The sequence below is a fragment of the Prinia subflava genome, chromosome 18, assembly GCF_021018805.1.
Source record: "Prinia subflava isolate CZ2003 ecotype Zambia chromosome 18, Cam_Psub_1.2, whole genome shotgun sequence".
Classification (NCBI taxonomy): Eukaryota; Metazoa; Chordata; class Aves; order Passeriformes; family Cisticolidae; genus Prinia; species Prinia subflava.
In genome coordinates, this window is record NC_086264.1 from 4,259,403 (window position 1) to 4,282,785 (window position 23,383).

Below are 23,383 nucleotides of genomic sequence, written 5' to 3' on the forward strand. Positions count from 1 at the left end.
TAAAAATTCTATCAGTGCTTTATAGACAGCAGTATGGTGGTTTTCCTAGCTTTAAATGCTTTCCTGTTCCTGCTACTCGTCCAGATGGAAAGGTTCTGCAAACAAAAGCAGTACAGTGAGGGCATGTCTGAGTTTGCTTTCAGACACTGCAGATTGCAGATATTTGTCTTACTCTTTGCTGTTGGCAAATCTGTCACTGAAGGCCATAACTACAGATTTATCAGAAATGAAGAAAATCCCTCTCTTTCTTTCTCTTTCCCTTTGTTTTTCCTGCAAAGCAAGTTGTCAGCAAACACCAGTCAACATTTGATCGCTGTAACACAGGTGATTACAAGAAATAAGAAATATTTGGTTTTTCTGAATGTTTTCTGTCTCGGTCAGTATCCAGGGTTCTGCTTCCACTTGAATTTGTTTTTCACGACTGTTATCTGAACCCCACAGCTTATAATAAAAAGAGCTGGTTTGTGGGAGCCCAAGAGGCCCTCCATGAGAGTAGCACTCCCCTTGGGAGGAAAAGTATGCTGTGAGCCAACAGTCTTCCCCTTTGGGGAGTCTCCCTTGTTCATGTTCAACTTTTTACGGCGACCTCCCCAGAGCAAATCCCATGATTCCATGCCCCTATGTTAATTGCTTCTTCCCTATTGGTCCAAGTTACATTTCCCTGTCATCCTGCACCCTGATTGGTGCACTTTTGGATCCTTCCCCTGGTTGGCCAAGTTCTCAATCCTTGTTCTGATTGGCCCGAGTGGCTGGCCCTGCCCCCTTTAGTCCCTATATAAGCAGGGCACTTAGAGCCCTTGGGGTTCTTCGAGGTCGTTGGTTCCAGAATAAAGAACGCCCTGGAGAATCCATCTGACTCTCGCCTGTCCTTTCTGCGCCGCCTGAGGAAGAAGAAGATCTGCCCGGCTGAGCAGTTCCACCTGCTCCCCCTCAGAGGGCACTGCTGGCCTCCGAGCTCGGGTGCCCCGGTAACCGTGCTTCACAAGTGAGCTGAATCACTGGGGAGTGCCTGTGCCTCTGAGGCAAGGAGCGTCCTTTGAAGGACAACTCGCCGCAGAAGGACGCGGCACCTCGAAGACCTGCAGCAGCTGACCAGAGGGGGTCAGTGGCCTTCGGAGGACACCGCCAGGCCGCATCACTGGTTATGTAAAACCAAAATGCCATGGGGCTGTCACCCTGAGCACAAAGCTGAGGCTGGGCCTGGAGCCTTTGCACTCGAGTTTCACAAGGGCTTTTGGTGGCTTCCAGATCAGAAGGGGCACATAAGGTAGGGAGCACTGGCATCCTTAAATTTTGAATCACTAGGGCATCTTAATCTGATGTTTTGTTGGGTGATTTTGCAATACTCCTCCTCATGTTACCATAAAGCAGTCTAAAAATGTGTGAAACTGCTCCGTCTTGCAGGATAAGGTTTGAATTTTAATTTTTAACTCATCACTAACAGAGGAGTGATGAGTTAAATGATAATCACTATCATTTCAGAAGGGCTGCTGTTATTGTTAAATTAGGAAGTCAAAAGTCAGTTTTACGTCAAAGAGTTTGGTTTTTAGTGGAGCTTATTACTAGAATTAAGACGTGGCTTTGATAAATTTGGAGCACATCCACACTACAAATCAGAGTTTTTAATTTGCAAAGTTGGCAGCAGTCAGCTGCTTTTGTTTTCCTCTTTCTCTCTCTTCTTTTTTTTTTTTCCCCCAGAGCTTTGGCAACTTTTGCTCTAGCCATGCAAGTTAAGAGTAGTGGTATCTGCAAGATTACTGCCAGAATTTAAAAAGAAAAAAAAAAATCATCACTTTTGACTCTTGCTTCAGAGAAACCCTCTTATGAAAGCGAGCTGGAGAGATCTTTCCCCTTGAGTAATGCAAATGACATGAAAAAAAGGCAGAGAAAGGCTGTTAAAAGCCATCACACTCCACGACAAAATCAAGACTCTGGAAGATTTCTATGTTTTGGAAGGCTAGGTTAATAGGAAGGGTGGTAAACTCACTCTTAATATAAAGAAGAAATCTCTTAAAAAAGAAGATTGAATGAGTTTAGGTAAGTACATTTTTTTAGGCTCTCTTCAGGAGCTCCTTTATGCCTCCTTTATGAAACCTCCAACTGCCCCTACCACCTGCTTCTCTGGAATTTTCAGCTCTAACTTATAAACATGGTAGTGAACATCAGTAAAAGAAAAACAAGGAATAAAGGGCTTGACTGGGAACCAGGCAAAAGCTCAGGCAAAGCATCTCCCTGGTTACATCCTACTGCTGCCCAACAAAGGCCCCTGTCTGGGGTGAGGTGCAGAGGAGGGGCAGCAGAGAGGAAATGCTCTCTTCCTGCCTCAGCACCATGTTCTACCACTGCAGACATCGCTGGTATTCCTTGGCAGCATCTCACACTGAGCTCACCTCTAGTTTGTACTGATGTGCTGTAAACACCAGCCCATGTCCCAAAGCTGGGCAGGACGGAGGTTTTCTTTATTCTCTGTCCTGCCAACCCTCGTCTTTATAGGTGGCTCCAGGGGCACTTAAATTTATACTCCTACTATGCTTGCACAAAATATTTATGCAGGAATAGAGGAAATTAAAAAAATCCCCCAAAGAAACCAACCAACCTCAGGCTATGCAAACTGATCCTCCTCTCCCTCGCTGGCAGTTTGGAGGAGTCCTGACAGTGTCACAGAGGTGGCACCTGAGCAGGTGCTGCACTGCCATTCCCAGGTTTCCACAGATCAGGCTTTGCTTCACCTCCAGTATGGCTAAGTCAGGCTCCTATTGTGCAGAAAATACATGAGATTTTGCTTCTTGCAAATAGCTCCTTGCTGTTAGAAACTGTTAGTGACATGCTCGACCCTAGAGGAGTGCCAGACCTGATTAATGTTGTTCAACAAAGCATTTGGCTCACCTCTGATGAGCAGCAGAGGTCAGAGGGCAGGGACCTATGTTGAAAGCTAATTGCTGAAGTTATTTGCCTGGCTTGTGTTAGGTGCTGGGATCCTGCTATACAAGTCAGAAGTGCAGAGTGCCCTAAGTGCAATATTGTAATTTAAATGCTTCTAACACAAGAGAGAAACAATTCACTGATCATCTCATTAGAGGCTTAGCTATTTACATCTGGACAGCTTCTCCTCTTTGATCTTGTAAGAAAAATGAATGGAAATTCAGGACACATTTAATGGCTTTTGTAAATGCTTGGATCCATGCAAAACACACATAATCTGGGAAATAACAATGAGGAGTTGTACATTTATTCAATACCCTCTGAACAGTTCTAGATACTAAACCAGAAAATTCCAGTGTTAAAGAATACGAGAGTGCTGACTTCTGCTTTCTATTTGACTCCCATTACAAACCTCATCTGTATGCTACTAAACAAAACAATATCCTTCTCCCTGTGGACAGGCGAATGAGCTATATTGACATTGTTTGGTTTTATTTTTTGCCCCTTACAGTGCACAAAAAACTGCAAGCGCTGTAGCCTGAAAGTTTCATGAGTAGAGAAATCTCTGCTCCCATCTATCGGTGAGCAAGAGAAGAATGCCCATAAAACCAGTAAAGGTGTTTGATTGTTTTACTCAGGTCCCTGGATGGACAGATAATCCAGGGGTAGGAGCTTTCTGGTACCATCTGATTGTTCATAAATGTAGTGGCTTTTCTTTTATTTTACTCCTCATTCTTCCAGTGGCACTTTTGGGTAGATGTCATAGTTACATTTAAAGGACCACAAAATCCTACCAGTCTTCTCCTATATTGGGATGGCTTCTCTGTTAGTTCTTGCAAAAGATTTAATGAGTAGATATGATGGGGAAACAGATCCACGATGGGGCTGAACAAAGGAAAGGGTTTTTTAATGCAAACCATGGTAACAGCAACAGAAATGGGACACCTTGGAGGTTGGACTAGGTGGTCTTTAAATATCCCTTCCAGCCCAAACCATTCTGTGATATTCACTGAAAATCCTTACTCAATCACCAAATAATTCACTGGATTTTAGATTAGGTTTTAGGAAGGAGATTCCAAAATCAACGGAATATCCATTTGCAGCTGGCTGGCAACAGGCCTGCCAAGGCAGAAGTCAGTACTCTGGGGCTGGGGTATACAAACCACTAAACTATAGGGAAATTTAGCACAAGGGGAAGGAGGAATGATGCTCATAAGGAATGTGTGCCTACAGAAAATTCACAGCATCAGATGAAAACCAAATTACTGGACTGTTGCCAAAGGTGCTGAATGAAGTAGATGGTTCTGTTTACTTTGGACTGTTTTCTCAAAGTTAATGGTATCTCAGCCTTGCCACTAGCAAAGGTCTTGTGTTTTCAAAGAGTTTCATACTTGCAAGTGATAAACTATTGCCTGAAGGTGCTTGGAAAACATTCCAGGTGGGAGGAGGCACGGTGCTGTACACAGCTTTAAAGAGTGGTCATTCACTGACCAGAGCCTTATTGCTAGCAGGAGTTGAGTTCTGGGTATCCATTGATTAGGGGTGGTGGCAAAAGTGGATGAGAATGTAGTCAAAAGGAAGTGAATTATTGGATTCATATGGAAGGGCTGACCTTCTGAGCTCACCAGCTTCTTTGCTGGAATTTTCTCAGCATCTGAATCTTAAGTGAATCCTCACTGCCATTGTTAGGAGCAGTGTTCAGTTCTTGCTGTGCTTTCACTGGTGGTCATTGCTATTCCCAGATCATTAGGAAGAGGAACAAGCACAATAAGGAATATGAAAGAGGGCTGGAGGGAAAAGATGCTGCTGAATAAATCCATACTGGGGTGAACACAGTGCTGAGACAGAATATCACTCAGCAGAAATGTTTATCATTACAAACTGGCAGGTTGCAGTTGAACTGGGGTTTTCTAAAGAGAGCTGCACCCACAGACAGCTGACTGATGAGTTCAGAGGATAAAAGGCTGTTCAGGAGTTCATCCACTGAAAGGCTTTTTACAGGCTCCACTTTCTCACGGTCCCCCTCTGGAAGGAGTTTGGTGCTTGTGAGAGTTCCACAGCCCATGCCTGTCCTCCCATTGTTTCAGGTTAAGGGTCCATCAGCTGGTTTTGCTATTGTGAGCAGGGGCCACGATGGAGGGCTAATTGCTTCTGTTCAGCTAAATGTCTGTTTTATGGGGCCAGGCTGTTGCAGGAACCCAGCTGGACAATGGGACAGCAGCCTTAGCCTGTGATCTCCCTCAGACAATAGGCATTTAGGCCACTTATGAGGGAGCTGGCAAGAAAACTTCTTGCTTCTTTTTCCACACAATAAATGAAACCCCCAAAAGATAATTAGGTAATTCAGAGTGGATAATGATTATCCATGGTTTGTGAGGAATTTCTTTCTGACAAAGACTCCTCTGCATCCGTAGGACAAACTGATTTTATTGGGAACTTGCTATCAGCCAGAGGAAGCAAGCTTCACAGAGGAAATTGGTAAGGTGGGAAGCATTTGTTAATTCTAGATTCACACAAGGGTACATAAAGGTTATTCCTAGCAAGCCATATTACATCCTTGCTAAAGAAAATGTGAACATTTCTACCCCTTTGGTGAGCTCAAGGTACAGAAACACATATTCCTAAAAATATGCCTTTCTCCAGGGCTTTGGGGCTTTGTTTTGAAATCAGTGCCAGGTTCTGTAAGAGGCAGGTCTCTAAGCCTGCTAGAATCATACTTTATTGCCTCTGTGGAAAAAAATTGAATCCTAATAAATTTTAACCAGCCAGTTGATTCTGCAGCACCAAGATACAGAGCTTATTCCAGCTGCTCTTCCTTTCTTGGCTGCTCAGGTGATTGAACACTATGATTAAACACAGCGTTTCAGGGATGGTGAGGGGCAGAGATGAGATATGGTGGGTGTTTCTTAATGCTGATGTGAAAAATGTGAAATGATTAATTCATGTTCTTATGGTAAATTGGAAAACTATAAAACTGTATAAATTTGTATTAGGTAAAAGTCTATGTTTTAGGAGACCTTGCAGCAGATGGTGAAACTAACAACCCTGAAAAAGCATGGGCCTCCATTCAGAAAAGAGACAATAGGCTTATGGGAAACGGACAGCACCGGCAGGAGACCCAGAGAGATAAGGTGGCAGAAACATCAACGGTTCCCGACTACTCCCTCTCCAGTCATCTGTAAGAAGATAACTTATATCATAAAGTAGAGCTATCTACACTTGGGCCTTAACTTAGGCCTCAGACCAGGCCTCAGGCCTGGTCTAGCAGGCCTCAGTACGTTCAGCATACGTAGTAGCAGATAAACTTATCTGCTACTAAGAATGTGTTAAGATAGTAATGTTACTAGCATAGAACAGTTACTGAGAAAACACGGTAGCTACCTTAAACTGCAATAGCTTACATATTTCTGTATTCTTACTGCTTATCAAAATGCACCTGTTCTTGTAAACTATTCTGTCTGTATTTAACCCACCATCTCACAGAATAAATCAGATTACGTGCTTAGAACCATATTAGTGTAGACGCACGTCATTCTAGCCCCCGATCTACCAGGGCTCCGCCTTTAGTCATCACCCATATCTCGATCATTCATCAACCATAAGGATCTATAGAAATTGGACATTAACATATGAACTGAGAAAAGAACTCTTTCCAGCCTGGTCGGGGAAACTCCTGAATTTGTATAGCTAGTCGGGAAACAGTGGGAAATATGGGGAAATATTGCCGAGGGCAGAATAAAGTGTATAAAAACCAAGCCCCGAACCGGGCAAATTTGTGAACCGTTGGGGGAGATAGCAGGCTGCCAGGCCCTGTATCTCACGGTTCACCCTTAGCATTTTCCCGGGAAAACTCTGTCAAGTTTCTCCACTGTTGGTGGGTTTCTGAAATTCTGTGATTTGATCTTTATTAATAAACCAAATTATTATTTTAATTGGAATATCGTATTGGCATTTATAACACTGGCCTATTTGAATGATGAAAATTAAAGTAGCCCTATGGAGGTTTACTGGCATCCTGTAATAGGTTCTTCACAGAAAGTCAACCTAAGCAGGCCTGGATATTGACTTGGAACTCAGCTTCATTCATTACTTACAGGTGAAGGGGTAAAGACACTTTTCCTAACAGAGATGGCTTGCCTTGTGGATGACTGGTCTGGTCTCCTTAAATTTCAAGGCTTGTAGATATCTCCTGTTCCTAGGTCATTTTTTAATTTGAATTCCAAATATTCATGCCTTTCTTTTTCAATCCAAAATATCTGGACTAAAGAAGGCTTTCAGAAAAAAAGTGCTTTATCTAGCTTATAATAAAGATAAAGTTTTCAGGAAACACCATGGGTTTTACAAATTAATCTAAAATGGCAAAATTCAAGCACAACTGTTCTTCTCATCTAGTGGGCCCAGTAATAACTAAAGAAAGAAAATTAAAAACAGGAAAAAAGCCATATGTGACATTTGTCCCATATTATACCCGTAGCTTAATTACAGAGCTGCATTGTGTGCATAACTAAAAAGCAAGAAGTAGCATTAATGAGTCAGCATCACCCCCGATGATCAGCTTCATTTCTGGAATCTTTCTGGTGGAAACTCCTTTAATTCCTTAGATTCACCTTTCCCTTCAGTGGCTCCTATCCAAGTACAAACTAGGAAAGGGTGAGGATAGGTAACAAGCAAGAGCACAATCAAATCCTACCAGTTCAGCAGTGTGCATCCAGCAGGCAGAGGGTGAACTGGATGAGGAAGTGTGAACTCAGAGATCCTTGTCCTCAAAGGAGATTTGAAGGCTGACAATGGTTCCCCATGGGATGAAGGCACAGGGTGAAAAAAGAAGAAAGCATGTGGTGAAAAAAATGCAGAATGGGGGTGATGCAGAGAAGCTGAAAGTTGTAGTTAAGAGGTTCATTGTGAACACAGAGTGCTGCAAGAAGCTGCAAGCTTATCAGAGATCTTTGCATGGCCTGCAGTATCAAATGTTCTGTTCACAGGGAGATCAGACAAACAAATTGGCAAGATATGTCTAGACTGGAAAGGGTCTCCTGAGAAATTAATTTTCAAATACTTAATCTACTCCATTTTATATATTTTTATCTACAATAGTGTAGCTTTTCACACATGCCTATTTCGAGAAAAATGCAGTTAAATAAAGTTGGGGAAAAAAGAAAAGGAATTAATGTGTTCTTTTCTTTATGTAACTTCACACTTTCCCAAATGCAACTTGAAGCTTCATCCAGGGAAATATTTACATATGAGCTTGTGTCATTTTGATTGCCCCCACACTTCCTGTACTCACAGGAGCTCATCTGAGCCTTAAACTAGGTGTTGAAATGCCCTACTGAACCAAAGCCACTAATTCAGATTCTTTTTTTTTTCTTTAAGGTGGAGAACAAAGAGATGTCTCCCTGCTGGAAGCCTCAAGGGTTGGTAAGAAAGGAAATGATGTGGGAAACCTTGTGCCCCTCTTCTCCCAGGTTACATGAAGAGCACTGCCAGATGTACCATGTCAGAAATACTGCAGAAGTGTTTTTTCCTAAGACATGCAGACCTCAATCTTTAGGGTTTTTTTAGGAGAAAACCCCACTTCATCTGAATGCAGCAGAGAACAGGTATTAGATTATTTTGAAATGTGTAGACTGTGGAAGCTCATGGATATTCTTCTGGTATTTTATTCACAGAGCTGTCACTACGTGCACATTAAAAGAAGAAGTGGAAAAAGCACAGCCCCTGAAGAGATCATTAGTATTTCTTTCCTCCTCATCTGGCTCTTTCCTTATAATTCCTTTTCCCTTTCCCAGAGAAGTGTATCAGATTGTTCTGAACAGGATGCCTCATCTGTGACTTATCCACAGAACACCCATAACTGCAGAGTATCTGCTGATCAGGCTAATGCTGAAATCACTATGATTTTATGCCACAATAAAACACACCACAGTGGCAGAGCACACAAGCACTTTTCTCTTGCAGACAAATACCCATTGAGCACTCCGCACCACATCTGGGGAACCTGCCTTACTCTATTGCTTTTTTTGCTGCTTTTCAGTATATTTCACTGAAGGAATTAGAACAAATCAACTACCAACTTGCAGGGGAAAAGCACACAAATTTTAGATGTTAATCTCCAGTTATCAGTGACTGAAAGGGCAAAGGACCCTGCTCCAGTGCCACACTCAATATTCCTCACAGGTGAGCTCTTTCTACAACCCTCACTTCTCTTTGTCAGCTCTTTCCTGACAGCAGTTAGGAGATTTTAGTTTTATCTCCAAGATTTTTCTGCATTTAGTTTTTTCATCTGTCCATCTCCTCTCTGCTAGAGAGAAATGACCCCTCACCTCTGGTGCTAAATTAGACAGTCCTTCCTGTCATTCTTGGAAAATTATCTTTATGGTTCTTTGAGGGAAGCACTTTTTTCTTAGGGATGTCTTTAATGTGGCCAGATTGTTCTTTTATTGCAACATAGAATCCTTACTAAATAGCAGCAGTTTGTTTGGAATATTATACAAAGGAAAGAACATCAAAATACCTGGAATGATGGTTCATCAAAAACTTGAAATTTCCCAATCCTCTTTTTGGTGATATTCTGGACTCTTTTCCACAACCGGTGTGTTCCTGAAAGGTAAATGTGAGATAGTTAATAGGATCCTAGCAACACTGAGCACCTCTGATAGTTTACTGCACTTGTGGAATATATGTTTTCAGTTTGTCATTCTCAAAATGGTCAGAGCTCTTTACTTTCTGTGCTTTAGCTTCACTTCCACACCACCCCTCTCTTTGAGCTGTCTGTGTCTGAAGGGTGGTTCAACCAAAGCCAGAACCACCCAGCCTGCCTCAAAGAAAGGGTTTTCTGGTGGTGGAATACTGATTTTAACATAGCCAAAGCCTGTGTCTGTTTCATTACTGCATTTAAGGAGAAGAGTTCTTTTAAGAGCCATTTTTACCATCTCTGAATTGGAAGCAATCGTGGTGTTTTGTGGATTTCTACTGTGTAATTTCAATTTGCAACAATCTCTCCAAGTTGAATAATTTGGAATCCACGCACGCTTTGCAGTTTCAAGATAATTTGATCTGAATAGCAGTTTCATGTAAATGTTTTGGCAGCAGTTAAAATACCCTTAACATTACTACTTGCAACTTGAAACACAAGCAGCTATTTTACATGCTGGCAATGAAAGAGCTTCATAGGCAGGTTAAAATCATGAATTCCTTGGTCTGAAACTGATATTTTCTCACTAGAAGGTTTGAAAACAAACCTACTTTCAACAGGTTATTTCGGTATTAATGTGATACAAGCAACATCTGTGCAGCTCATTCTTTTCTCCTGTGGGCAAGCACTGTTAGGGGAGCCGGAAGGAACATGGCTCTTGCTTGCTTCACCCCACAGCTGTGGGGAAAACATGGGATATGTTGTTTGAAGTGCTGGATAATTGGAGGAAGTGGATGGAGAATGATAACAGCAATAGAGAAGTTTCTCAAGTGATTTGAGAAGGTTGTCTGGTGCAGGCTGGATGTTTGATTATCTGTGCACTGGATACCCACTTCTGTCTACTTAAATAATACATGGGAACCAAGGATTGTTTACTTTAAAATACCAAAATGAGAGTACCAATGTTCTGGAAACAAAACTTGCAAGTTTCAACTTTGCAACCTCTAGGAAGGCCCAGTGGGAGGGATAGGATTGCTAGAACTAGGGGAGGCCTCCTTTTCATTATTTGTTATCATTTAACAGAATCTGAAGGCATCTTCCTTTGCAGAGAGCAGGAAATCATTCCTGGGCAGCTTCAGGGCCACACAGAGGGTATGGTGCCCCTTTCACTCATGGTGTTAAACAACAGAGGGTTTCAGAACTGTAGGGGGGCCATACGGAGTCACCAAACCCTGGCCAACAGAAAACAGAAGAGGACACGCATGGTGGAGAGTTTCTGACTTGGTAAGAGATGAAAACAGGGTACTCTTTAGCTGTCTGCTCCCTCCAGTGCTCTTAAATACCACTGGTTGTGTTCCACTACAGAGGAGATTTCTCAGGGTTGCATTTGGAAGCATGGGGTCAGCAGAGAAAAAATCCCAGCCAAAACATTCCTGTTAATTGGTGATTGTTTTTTGAAACCTGAACATTATGAATCTATGTTATGCTCTCAGCCTTTGCTCTAAGTCTGCTTGGAATTAGGAACCTGCAATTTTGTGGCAATGAACTGTGGTATCTTTTTGAACAAGACTAGTGTACGTATTGTCTACATGCTAACAAGCACAACCCCGCTCCTGCATGTCACTGGGAAATCAAAAGGATTGTGATTATGCACATTATCTGTCTATAATGTTTGCATCTGGGACACAGAGCATAGCTGCTACTTCAGGATGAGGCAGCCCAAGCACTGTCAAACCAGTAAAGTGCTTGCCTTATACAGAGTGAATTGTGGTGTTACTGACTTCAGCAGTGAATTCTCAAGGAACTTTGTGTTCTGCTCAAGATACACTGATATTTCCCATACATGGAAGCAAGCATTTTACCAGAACAAGCATCATTTTTGCTAATCAGAGAATGTGTAATCTGAATATGTCACTGAAGTGACTTGTAATGATATTTATGAAATGCGAATCTTGGAGTTATTTTGCATACACTGTCTTTTTTTTCTATCCAAAGCTGCTTGTTATGCAAACTCTGAGGATTGTTAAATATCGCATGACATTCAAAAACCAGAACTTTCCAAAGTTTTTTTGGTTTTTTTATCTCTCTTTGTCTATATTTGGCTAAATATTCTGGGTTAATATTCTTTTCAAAGTTAACCTTTCTTTATCAGTGCTGTTAATGCAGCTGTTTGAGGTAGACTATTTAATTCAGCCTTCTTCAGCCAAGGAAGATGCTATGAAATCATCTCTCCCATTGCTGCCTGACCAACGATGTTTTAATGGAAATGTGGTCCTTTTGATCTGATTTATTTGGGAGTTCTTGAGCAGCTTGGATCTCAGCAGAAAACCTAGCAATCTGTTTGCTCTTACTGGGAAAAAAAGAAATTGTCACCCTGCCAACATAATTACATTGGTGAGTTAGGGAATAATGAATGAGAATAGATGAAATATTTAGATATAAATAATCTGTTTTCATGTGCTGTGATTGTCGTTAATAAGGCAGGGATGTGTGGTTTGTGGTTCAGGGACAGGATGAGGAACCAGGACATCTGGATTCCTTTCCTAGCTTTACTACAGTGTATTGAAGAAGCCATCAAATCTCTTTGTGTTCCATCAGTTGGAAGTGGATAATAATGCTCTGGGGACTAATTCTTTAATGCTGTCATCTTCAGATGTTCAGGAGGGAAGAGCAATACAAGTGTACACTTTCTGCACACTAGAAGTCAGTCCAACTAAAACTTTAAATCCAGATACCTAAGAAGTTAATGAATTAATTTCTCCTATGCTGAGTAATCTGACCCACTTGCAACGACCCACCTACACAAGGGATGTGTTTCCCCCAGCCTATGTGTATTTTATTCACTGCAGCTGTAAGTAATAGATCACTAAACCACAGATTAAAAGCATGTAATTGCTATAAAAGTAATTAAAGACAGGACTAATTCTGCCTTGGAGTAAATAAGCAAATTTGGCCTGTAAGTCATAGTGAAAAAGATACAATCAGGACAATCAACTAGCTTTTAACATGCTAATTCAGAAATGCAGAACCAGCAGGATAGCTGCCGCCCAGCAGGACACTACAGCCTCGATGAGGACAGTGGGACAGCCCTGCCACGTCCCACCACGGACGGGGGTCACCCGTCCCTGAGGCGCCGGGGCACCGACGCCTCCCACTGCCCCCTCCAGAGCCCTGCGGAACCACGCTCGGCACTCCCCCCTGCCCAGCCGCGGCTCCCGCCAACAGCGACAGGGCTGGGAGGCGAGGCCGTCACTTCCCGGGGGGCAGGGGCTGCCACACCAGCAGCCACAGCTGCTCCGGTTGCCACCAAGGCATCCCTCAGAGCAGGCCCCCACCTATGGTGGCAGGGGTCTGGCAGCAGATTCATCAGGGCTGGGGCAGAGGCAGCAGACACAACCTCGCCACATCTTGGACCACAGCAGCCACACAGGGGCAGCCCCTAGAGCACCCACAACCACTGAGAATTCGTTCATAACAAATGGTATGTATGACAAAGCAAACAAACAACAACAACTACAGCGTTAATAATAAAAGAACCAGGAACCTCAAGGCTTTTTTTCACAAAGCCCAGGGCAGTTTGATCTTGGTGCCCCTGAGGGACTTCGAGAGACCAAGCTGGAACAGTGGAAAATCCTGGGCTGGTGGATGAGATAGACCAGAAGCTCTGCGCTGGTAGCTTGAACGGCAGGGATGTCCTGGCAGGGCAGGGCAGTGTGGGGCTACAGTGTAGCAGAAAGCCTCAAAGCAGAGTGGAAGAAATAGAGGTGGTGGGACAGGGTCAGCCCAGCTCCAGCAGGGCAGGAGGAGGCGGGCTCAGAGTTCCTGGGCACAGAAGCAGATGCTGGTAGATTTCCCAGGACAGGATGGAATGATGACAGTGAACTCTTTCCACAGCGAGCAGCAGCCCGACCATTCTGTCTGATGCCAAGAGCAAGAGAGACCAGCTGCCTCCAGCTCTGTCCTTTACCTCCCCCAAAACTCACATTATCTCCCCCCTCTGAGAGAAACTTCCAGAGGCCCAAAAACAAAGGATGTAGCCCGGTTCTTCAATCTCCTTTGGCCACTTCTTTGTTTTGGTCAAGCACCCACAAGCACCCAGTAGTTAGTCTCCTAGCAAAGTTATGGGGAAAAAATTCGGTATGTTAAAAAAAAAGAAACAAATCTAACCCCCAACAAGGGCATATAGCAACGTTTATTAAAAGGCACACCCTTTTTATACACTGTTCCAATACAATTGGACATGATTGGTCATTCAAGCCAACATCTCTTCATAAACATCTTTGCAAGTAAACAAGTTGGAAAAACAGCAGGTGCTGGATTGTTTGGATTCCTTCCTCACAGCTTCACTCTATCAGTTACTTGACTTGCTTTCCCAAAAGTTCTTCTGCTGCCTGATACCTAAAAATTTCTCTTTGACCAGGCTGTCAGCATCCACAGAATATCTCTGTGATGTTGGTTTCATCCAAAAGCCCAGTTCCTATGCTCTGACCTGAGGTAGTAGGAAAAGTATGCTAAGTGGGAGAAATTAGGAAATTTGCTTCAGAAGTGCCCTCTGATCTGACCTAAAATGCTAACCTACCCTCACCCTGTTTGTACTGTTATCCCTGAATAAGGGCAGCATGAGGGCTTGATTTGCATTTGGACTCCTGCTGGCCAGGCAAGACTGAGCACAAATTTCCCATTGCTTTCATCGAGGCTTTTCTCTAAATCACTGCAGTTGGACACTGCTGAAGCAGCAGCTGGAATATTTATCCTGTGGCATAATTTCAGATTTCTTTGAAAAAAGGCTTAAGGCTATGTGTAAGAGAAATTGCTTCAGTTTGTTCATTTTATCTCATTTGAGACCGTTTTTGGGAACACAGCAGTACTGGCACAGGAGGCACAATTATAGGGGGCATTAGCTCTTCACCATCACTCTAAGCTAATTCTTTGTGTTCTGTGAAAAGCCAACCTCCTTATGCACAAGAAATGATCCAGGAATCTCTAGTGATTCATTTATCTCCCAACTGACTGGTACATTAAAACACAGAATAAAATTCTGTGGTTAACCAAGTCCTTCCCTGTTCCTATCCTTGCTTTCACCAGGAAAAATGTGGGCACATGGCCTGCCAGGAAATCCTTAGCATGCCTGGGTCTGCAATAAGAAGATGTAGGGAGCAGCATCCCAGGGCTTACTGCTGAGATCCCTCATGCACTTCCAGAATCTTAGAAAATGAGTGCACTCAGAGAGAAGGAGAATAGGTACCTGGAGGCTCATATTCTTCTCCAGAAAATTGCACTTACAATGATTCACATCACACTAATGTTCCTAAAAAGACATCCCAAACCAACACACATGCACATAAGCTCTAGCTGTGTGTCTGTGTATGCATGGCTGTGTGAATAACTATCTATGTGGTGAGACAAAGCAGCCTCAACTACCAAAAGATTTAGCAACACAAATTATTTTCCTACGGCACAAATCCCCCTAGTAGTAATTTCATCTTGAAATGGAAAGCACAGCATTGCATTATTTGAGCACAAAAGCCAATTTTCCCTGGCTGGCAGTTAGACCCCAAGCTCATACAAACACAGCAGAAGAAACCTGAAATGATTTTGTTTCCTAGTGGCAAAAACGTAATTATGTTGACATTATAATGATAACTTTGCAGGCTAGACTCCATCCTGTCTGTTAGGCCAGGCAGAGCTGAAGCATCAGCAGAGAACTGAGGAATGCCTGTTCCTTGGTGGCAGTGTGCCTGGAATCCAGGTAGTCATTTCAACAGTAAAAGTTCATTCTGTGTAAAAGATAGTTATGATTTAATTGTGCCTCAACTACAAAACCTCTCCTTCAAGGAAGTAGGAATTGCAGTCATTCATTTGTGATGCCTAATTAATATGTGGTGGCATTTTTACGTATTTTTTTCCTGGTTATTTTAATTTAATATGTTACAGGAGATGTGCCAGCCTATCCTATTGTTCTCTCAAGGCACTGTCAGTGTGAGATGTCACTAGTCCTGAAGTCTGGATCACATTTTCATTCATCACTTCTCTTGCACAGATGGTACCACTGCCACAAGAGAAGCGGCACTGAGGGAGGGTGTTTCAATTCAGGGCTGAAAGATTTCTTTTTCCTTATATAATGCATAAAAAACTCTAGAGCTGCAACTGAACTAAATTAAGCAATTGGAAGACAGAAAGAGCTAAACAACTTATAATTTTCAAAACTTAGACTTTGGTTGAGAGTAACATTCCAGGACAAATGGAATACATTGCTTTTTTAACAGGTTAAAAAAAAATCAACTAAGCACAAAAAACCACCCCCTTATTGTTTGTGTCTGTTGAGCCTGATTTTCTTTGTCTTTTCCTTCCACAGTCATACAGCAGGACAAAAGCCATTGTTACAGTATCCATAATTAGAATACCAGCAGATGGAATAGTTAACCCTGCCCCAGCTAAGCATTGTGCGTGTTGCTGGGGAAGTCAGCAAAGGTTGATTCATTTTTCCTAATTTAAGCATACAAAAATGAAGCACCTGGTTTAACCTCCCATCCCACCTCCCTCTGCCTTCAGTGAGGAGGGAGAGGAACAGACAGACAAGGCTAGATGGAATCACTTGCTCCTTGGTGGTGCCTCCTCCACCACTGGGGAGGGAAGTGCTGGCCTATCAGAAACTCAGATTTCTCTGTTAAACTGGAATTTTATCCTTTCTTACCACACAGAAGAAGCAGGAAGATGACTGCTGGACCTGAGGGCAGCCAGGGTCACACAGGAGCCACTGACAGCATGTGCATTTCTTGACCTTCCCGTTCTCCACTGCTGGACATAGTCAAGAGAGGTTGTCAGTGTTCACATTCTAAGCCTGGGGCACAAATCTTGCTGAGCTTGTTTTTTTCCATTTTCATCAGTATTAAAAATATGTCCTGTACATGGTGGTACTTCTGGCATTCACCACACAAAGGCCTGTGCAGGCACCACATTTTCATAAATGCTTCATGGCAGGCTGCAGATTTCACAAGATTACACTGGCTTAAGCAGGAGGAATTTTATTTGCCTTACCAATGTTACCTGAGGATATACAGCTCCCAAATTTTTTTTAGGGTTTTAGTGATTTAGGGGTTTTTTTCCCCTAAATACGGTTATAATAGGGGGGCTAATGTACATGAACACCACAACAGAGGACACTTGAACCATTTTAGATATGGAGCTTTCAACAGCCTGCTTGTTCTCAAGTTTTGCTTTTGCTGAACTTTTTCAACATGGTTAGTTTTTTGTTCAATTTTTTTTGAGGACAATAATACCAAAGATATCATTCTGAAAGCATCAGAATTAAATTGCCAGAAAACTCTGCTACTGAAATCACCTTTACTTGCTCTTAGTTTGTTATGGTTAATTGGTTTTTACCTGGGAAGATTTAGGAGGTCAGTTTTACTATATAATATGTTGAGTTGGTAATAGATGGAAAAGAAATGTAATTGGATTTATTTTAGTCAAAAATAAATAACTCTTAAGTTTGAGGGAGTAACTCTTAAGTATTAATATAAAGTCACTGCCACTGTTAAATTCTAAAATAACTACATGAAAATTAATAGGGAGACAGTATATAAAAGCACTCAAATTGAGTATTATGGGTCACTTCTGTCTAACTTCATTTGGAATTATTTATCTGCTTGCAAATTCAATTAGATCCATATTATGCAAAGATATAACATACAAGTTAGAAATGTATATAGTAGTTTGAACAGAATAGCAGATAATATTAACTTCTTATTTCAATCTCCAAATCATGCCCCCGGAAAAAAAATGCGGACTACTTTAATATATTTTCTGCTTCTTCTGCACTCCTTGCCTGAGCTAATTCTGCAATGCAGGTGTTATGAACAAATTCTCAGTGAGTGTGAGTGCTCCAAAGGCTGCCCCTGTGTGGCTGCCGTGGCCTGAGGTGTGGCAGGGTTATGTCTCCAGAACTCCTGGGACTGCTGCCGCTGCCCCAGCCCTGACGGATCTGCTGCCGGACCCTGCCGCCATAGGCGAGGCCCTGCCCTGGGGGATGTCTTGGCAGACACTTGGAGCTGGTGTGGCAGCCCCCGCTGCCCGGCCCTGTCGCTGCCCAGCCCTGTCGCTGCCCAGCCCTGTCGCTGCCCAGCCCTGTCGCCTCCCAGCCCTGTCGCTGTTGGCGGGAGCCGCGGCTGGGCAGGGGGCAGTGCCGAGCGTGGTTCCGCAGGGCTCTGGAGGGGGCAATGGGAGGCGTCGGTGCCCCGGCGCCTCAGGGACGGGTGACCCCCGTCCGTGGTGGGACGTGGCAGGGCTGTCCCACTGTCCTCATCGAGGCTGTAGTGTCCTGCTGGGCGGCAGCTATCCTGCTGGTTCTGCATTTCTGAATTAGCATGTTAAAAGCTAGTTGATTGTCCTGATTGTATCTACTGTAATCGGAGCTCACCTAGGCCCCCCCACACTGCCTACTCAAGGAAGGCATATGCAAATAAGACGAACACACAGCACGCTGGGAGAGAGTTCTTTGGAGATGAAGGGCACCCCAAGATGGAAGACTGGACACGGTGAAAGAGCCAGGTGATGCTCTCGCCGAGGAGGAGGTGGACGCACCCCCAGACCTGATTTGAGAACTCGCCATGATCTATTATGAGTCTGACTGGCTTGGGGACTGGGCCAGCTCAAGTGACTGGTTCAGAGAGAAACTCTCAAAGTTTTTCCATGAGGGTAAAGAGCTGACACCTGCTGCACTTCAGCAACCAGACCCACACCACTCTGCTTCCTCAGGCTTGACCAGAGATAGTGTCTAGCTCTTCCGATGGGAACAAGAACTCGGCACCTACTGCTTGCAGCTGAGTGATGAACTGAGACATTCCCTGCCCTTCTGGATTGCTACAGCAGCGTGAAACACTCCGTCTGGTTCTACCACCCAGCTGATCACTTTAATAAAGAGCTGATCACTTTAATAAAGAGCTGAATATTAATAAAGGCATTAGCCCAGTTCATTTCTGCACGGAAGAGCATTTTTGCATGGATCCTGCCCTGTCCAAAGTACTGTAATGTCACAGTTACACAATCATAGAGTCCCACTTCCTTTACTAGAGGAGATTGGAATACACACCTGTGCATTTGGATGAGCATCTAAATTAACCTGTGTGGCAGAAACCTCCTTTAGCAGTCTCCCTGTCACTGAAGGAAATGAGGTTGTAATTTTATCCATCCGATTACAGGAGGGCTGTTCAGCAGCCAAACAGCAGGTCTAATGAAAAAGGCAAATGGGATGTATCTCACATCTGTGGACTGGTTTTTTTGCACCTCAGCACTTCAGGATTGTATCACATAGAAAGCCTTGTTCCTCAAGCAGAGAATTCCTAGTCTGTTTATGTGACATAGGAAAGAAAAAAGGAGATAGCCTTTTTTAAAGTCTTATTCATTCTAAAGCAGTCATCATCTGAAGCAGAAAATGTGGTTTTCTTCTTGTTCACTTCATTTTTCTTGTCATATTTCGTGGTGTGCATCTCACTCTTTCAAACTGTAGCATTACCAGGACATGTAATTTAAGATTACATGGAAAAGATGAATTATTAAACTAATTTATAGCTGCTTTGGTCTTTGTCTGAGCTGGGATTGATCATTCCTTCCTCCTGAGCACTGATTTCTTCAACAAGGGTTTGCTGGCAGAAAAATTCACCATCTATCAAGTCTGTATCACCTTCACACACTTTGTCAGCTATTTCCCTGCTCTAAGCTGCTGCACAGATATTGAATACTGCATGTGAACTGTTTATTGGGATGCTCCTTGTGTAAATATACAGGTTTGATTTAGCTGGCTGTCAGAAAGCCAAACAGTAATAATGGAGAATAGCACCAGATCAGCCATCTCACAGCAAACTCTCATCATATAAAACCTGAACTGTTCACAAAATTCTTGCTTTTTTAACTCAGCCACCTTAGAAAATTGTTTTGCAAGGACGAGGGCCAGATAACCAAAAGGACTGTGGCTGGTTAAGATAGCCTTCCAAGGAGCCACAGGGTAGCCATTCAAAATCCCATCTGCTGTGTCCCTGATCACCTTTGCCAGGTCCCCTCCAAAGGTATAAATCAGGTGGCCCAATTACTTTGGAAGAGCTGAGTCACATTGTGCCAGTAATGACTTTGCAAATATTTGTAAGTATTTATGAGGTGCTAACTCTTGCCTCTGTGTGTTCAGATTAGCCTGGATTCAGCTGACATACCCAGTCAAGTACTTAGTGGTTAAGCCTGATTTTACATGCACAGAAGTGTCCTGGCTTTGCATCCAAAATAGATATTTGACAACTCACCCCTGCAGGACACTGCTGAGTCATTTTCCACTGGTCAGAGCCACATAAAATCTAAGTGCACAAAGCAGGCAGGAGAGTAACAGTGTGGTCACTCTGCACAAATGGCCATGGCTACAATAACTACAGGCTAGGGGAATTAGGCCTTAAGAGTATAAATATTAAGTTAAAGAATTAATTTTTGTTTTTCTGAAAGAGCTCAATGAGGCATAAAAATGTTCAGGAATGTTTAATCCTAAAGGGAATGAGATTTATCAAAGCAATTTGAAAGGATGATATGTTTACTTCTGGTTCTACAGGCAAAGAAAAGCCAAGAAAATCCAAGGCATTAACACCTTGGAAGCTATTTTTCGTTCTGCAAAACTGTTTTTCATGCTGCTCTCATTGCCTCAAGTTTGATGCTACAGTGCAAGGCAAATCTGGTTCTGGCAAACAATCAGTAACTTGTGATAAGCATTAGGTTTACATTTAAAGATCAAAGCAAACATACTTAAACCATTTTGAGTACATACATATCATATCCTCTGCTTTATGTCCTGGCTCTTGGGGTTTATATTGCCTCATCACTGTGTTTTCCCCTCTTACACTTTTAGTGAGTCCAAGGACAACTGGAATTTGTATTGAAAAGAAAATGTAGTTAATTTAATTTATAATAATATGTAGTGCGCTGGAGATTTCAGAGAGAAATTGTATTTATTGGTTAGCAGATGAGGCCAGAGGAACTACAAGATCTGTTACTGTCACACTCACTGGAGGGACAATAAAACTCTGAAGTTTTTGAATACTCATTGTGTAGCTTTTCTCCCCTCTGACAATAGCCGAATGATCAAACTGTTAACAATACACATGTACTTAGACAAAATTCCCATTTATCTGACAAATCCCAATGCTAGAGCTGCCCATAACTAAAATTGATATTCAAACATCATTATGCTATGAGAGGGTGGAAGGTTGGCAATTTTTCCATTTCAGGGTAGATTCCACCTACTCTTCCCAGAAGTGAGCCTGGTCCATGGCTAAGCAATCCACAGGTCACCCCTATGACCAAATCCTGAAACCCCTGCTCACAACTGAACTCCACCTGGGATCCATCTATACAGGTTTTTACACTTCAATAAATCTGACCCTTTACTTCTGTTTAGTCTAACCTTTTTCACTGGATAAAAATGAAGGTACCATTTTGAAAACCTGTATTGAAAACTCAGTTTTCCTGAGCATTTTACGAAGAGTTTAAGAGTACAGATCTCAGATCAGGCAAAACTCTCAAGACTTTGGTTTGAATAAAACTCAGTCTACTGTAAAGTGAAGTATTAAAAACATGCTTCTCTTCATGTCTTAGGAGAAACTGCTATAGATGATTTCTGCACAGTGATTTTGCACAGGTTAGGATCTATTTATTCATCTCTACTCACATGTAACAGGTTCTTCTGAAGTCACATGTACAAAAAAGAAAACTGATGGCAGATTTACAATCATTTTGCAACAGGTATTAAAAGTGTGCTTGTAAAAAAGTATCTGAGCCTGTTCTATGTGTAGTAAACAACTGGAAAAAAAAAAAAAGTCACCTGACACCTTGAAGTTCACTCTTGCCAGTTCTCTTGGCTGCTCAGTGTGTGCAGAAATCTCATCCTGACCCTTGAGTTTCCTTTAAATTGAGTTGGGGGGTTTTTAAAATTGCAAATCATAAGATGAAAATGTAGATAATTATTTCTCCTTTCCAAGTACCTGAAGAGTTTTAGGTTTGATTTCTAACAATCATCCTTTATCGAGTCCAGAAGATTGTTTTTTGATGGCCTGAAGTGCACCATTAGTTTTACATGCTATACACCAGTCTGCCTAACAACCAGTCTGTTTTGTTACAAATGATTTTAGTTTCCAAGTAAACCAAGTGGCAGTGCAATTCAAAACATATTGAATTCATTTAATACATTAATAACCACAACTGGCTCAAAATCAAAAATAATTACTCTAGACTTAGAGAGTTTTATTTCTGACAGTTCTTACTTTTAAAATAAAGTAAAACATATTGGATATATTCGCTTACTTTAAAATATCAAATCAGTAACACATATTCCTTTCTTCCTCGTGTCCAAGACATTTCTTTATACAGAAGAAAATGCTTGATCTCTCTTCAATGCAGAAAATAATCTTTTAAATGCCTTTTTCATGTCCCAATGTGCAGCCACTTTGCTGAACTTTTAGATTCTGCAATTAGATTTCCTAGTGAAGATCTAAAGCTGTAAATACAATTTATCCTTATTAAGGATATTGGCAATTCCTGTCTTGGGAGCAGATCCTGTCCATGAACTCTGGCTCTAGAAACATCTGCTGAGCTAGAGGTGAAGGCAGCAGTGGAGAACAAGCCAAGACAGACCAAACAAGGCATCTGGGAACTTCTCAGCAACTCCTCAAAACTTCTGTAGAGAAGGTACAAAATCCAGGTCACAGTGGTTGTGAGGTATCTGCACCCACACTTCCAAGAACCTGTGTTCCTGGCATGGCCTGCCAGATGGGATGGAGCAGCTCCACTACTCACTGCCAATTCAAAAGCCCCTGCTCCATCCCACCTGGCAGGCCATGCCAGGAGCACACCGGTTGGGTCACCAAGGTCCCATTTCTGTGACCTTGGCATGGAGGAACAGAGCACTCTTCCCACATTGCGTTTACATTGAGATGTTTTTGTCTTGGACCGACCAAATCTTGGAGAGTCGGGAGGGATTATTTCTGATTGTAACTGTGCTGGGAGGCTGGACAGCAGAACTCTGTAGTGGTGCCCTTGCCAGACCTATCCCAACCCATCCTTGCTTTATCCTGTCTTTTGGTGCAATGCTCTTGCACATCACGCCTCCAGGACTTGACGAAGGCTGCTCCCACAACTTATCCCTATGGCTTTCCCAGGAATGGGAATGATTTAATGTTAATGGCTGTCCTCTTCAGAATGGGTCATGGAGATTGGGGCATAAGAGGTCATTATTGTTTAAACACTTCTGTTTTACTTTTCTTCTCAGAAACTTTAAATCATGTGCTTCCTTACACAAATGCCCAAACTGATACTTCAGGATGTGTGAGAAAGACACAACTAATTTAGTGCAAAAGATAAGATATTTCCTTGGGGAAGCACTAATACCAGGCCTATTACCCCTCAGTAATTTCAGATTAGTATTCTACAGAGAAAGGGATTATAAATATTTTTAATTAAAAAATGTTTCTCCTTTTCTTACCATTATAAATTTCTGCCCAGAGGTTAAATTTTTTTTAAACTATTTCTGAATTACATCCAATTTCTGGACATTTTATCAAAAAAAAGGAGGATGCAGTTTGTCTCTTGCTTTATTAATTTATGTCAGACCAGAGAAAGGAGAAATATGTTTCTTTGGTGACTGAAATGAAACAGTTACATAAAAAGATGCTTAGAAATACAAAGCCCAGACATCTCTAACATGTCAAGATTGGCAGCTGTTACCAACAGATCCACATGTAGGAATACATGCAAAGGGGAATGATAATTATCCAAACACAGTGGTGGACACAACAGTCA

The 23,383-nt window shown here is 42.4% G+C and overlaps 1 long non-coding RNA gene across 1 annotated transcript; it reads left to right on the top strand.

Annotated features, from left to right (window-relative positions):
• Window positions 1-815: 815 nt before the first annotated feature.
• Window positions 816-6,031, top strand: LOC134559937 (uncharacterized). The gene is made up of 3 exons (XR_010082637.1): window positions 816-1,267; window positions 5,337-5,400; window positions 5,935-6,031. It is a non-coding gene; the product is annotated as an uncharacterized LOC134559937 (long non-coding RNA).
• Window positions 6,032-23,383: the final 17,352 nt, after the last annotated feature.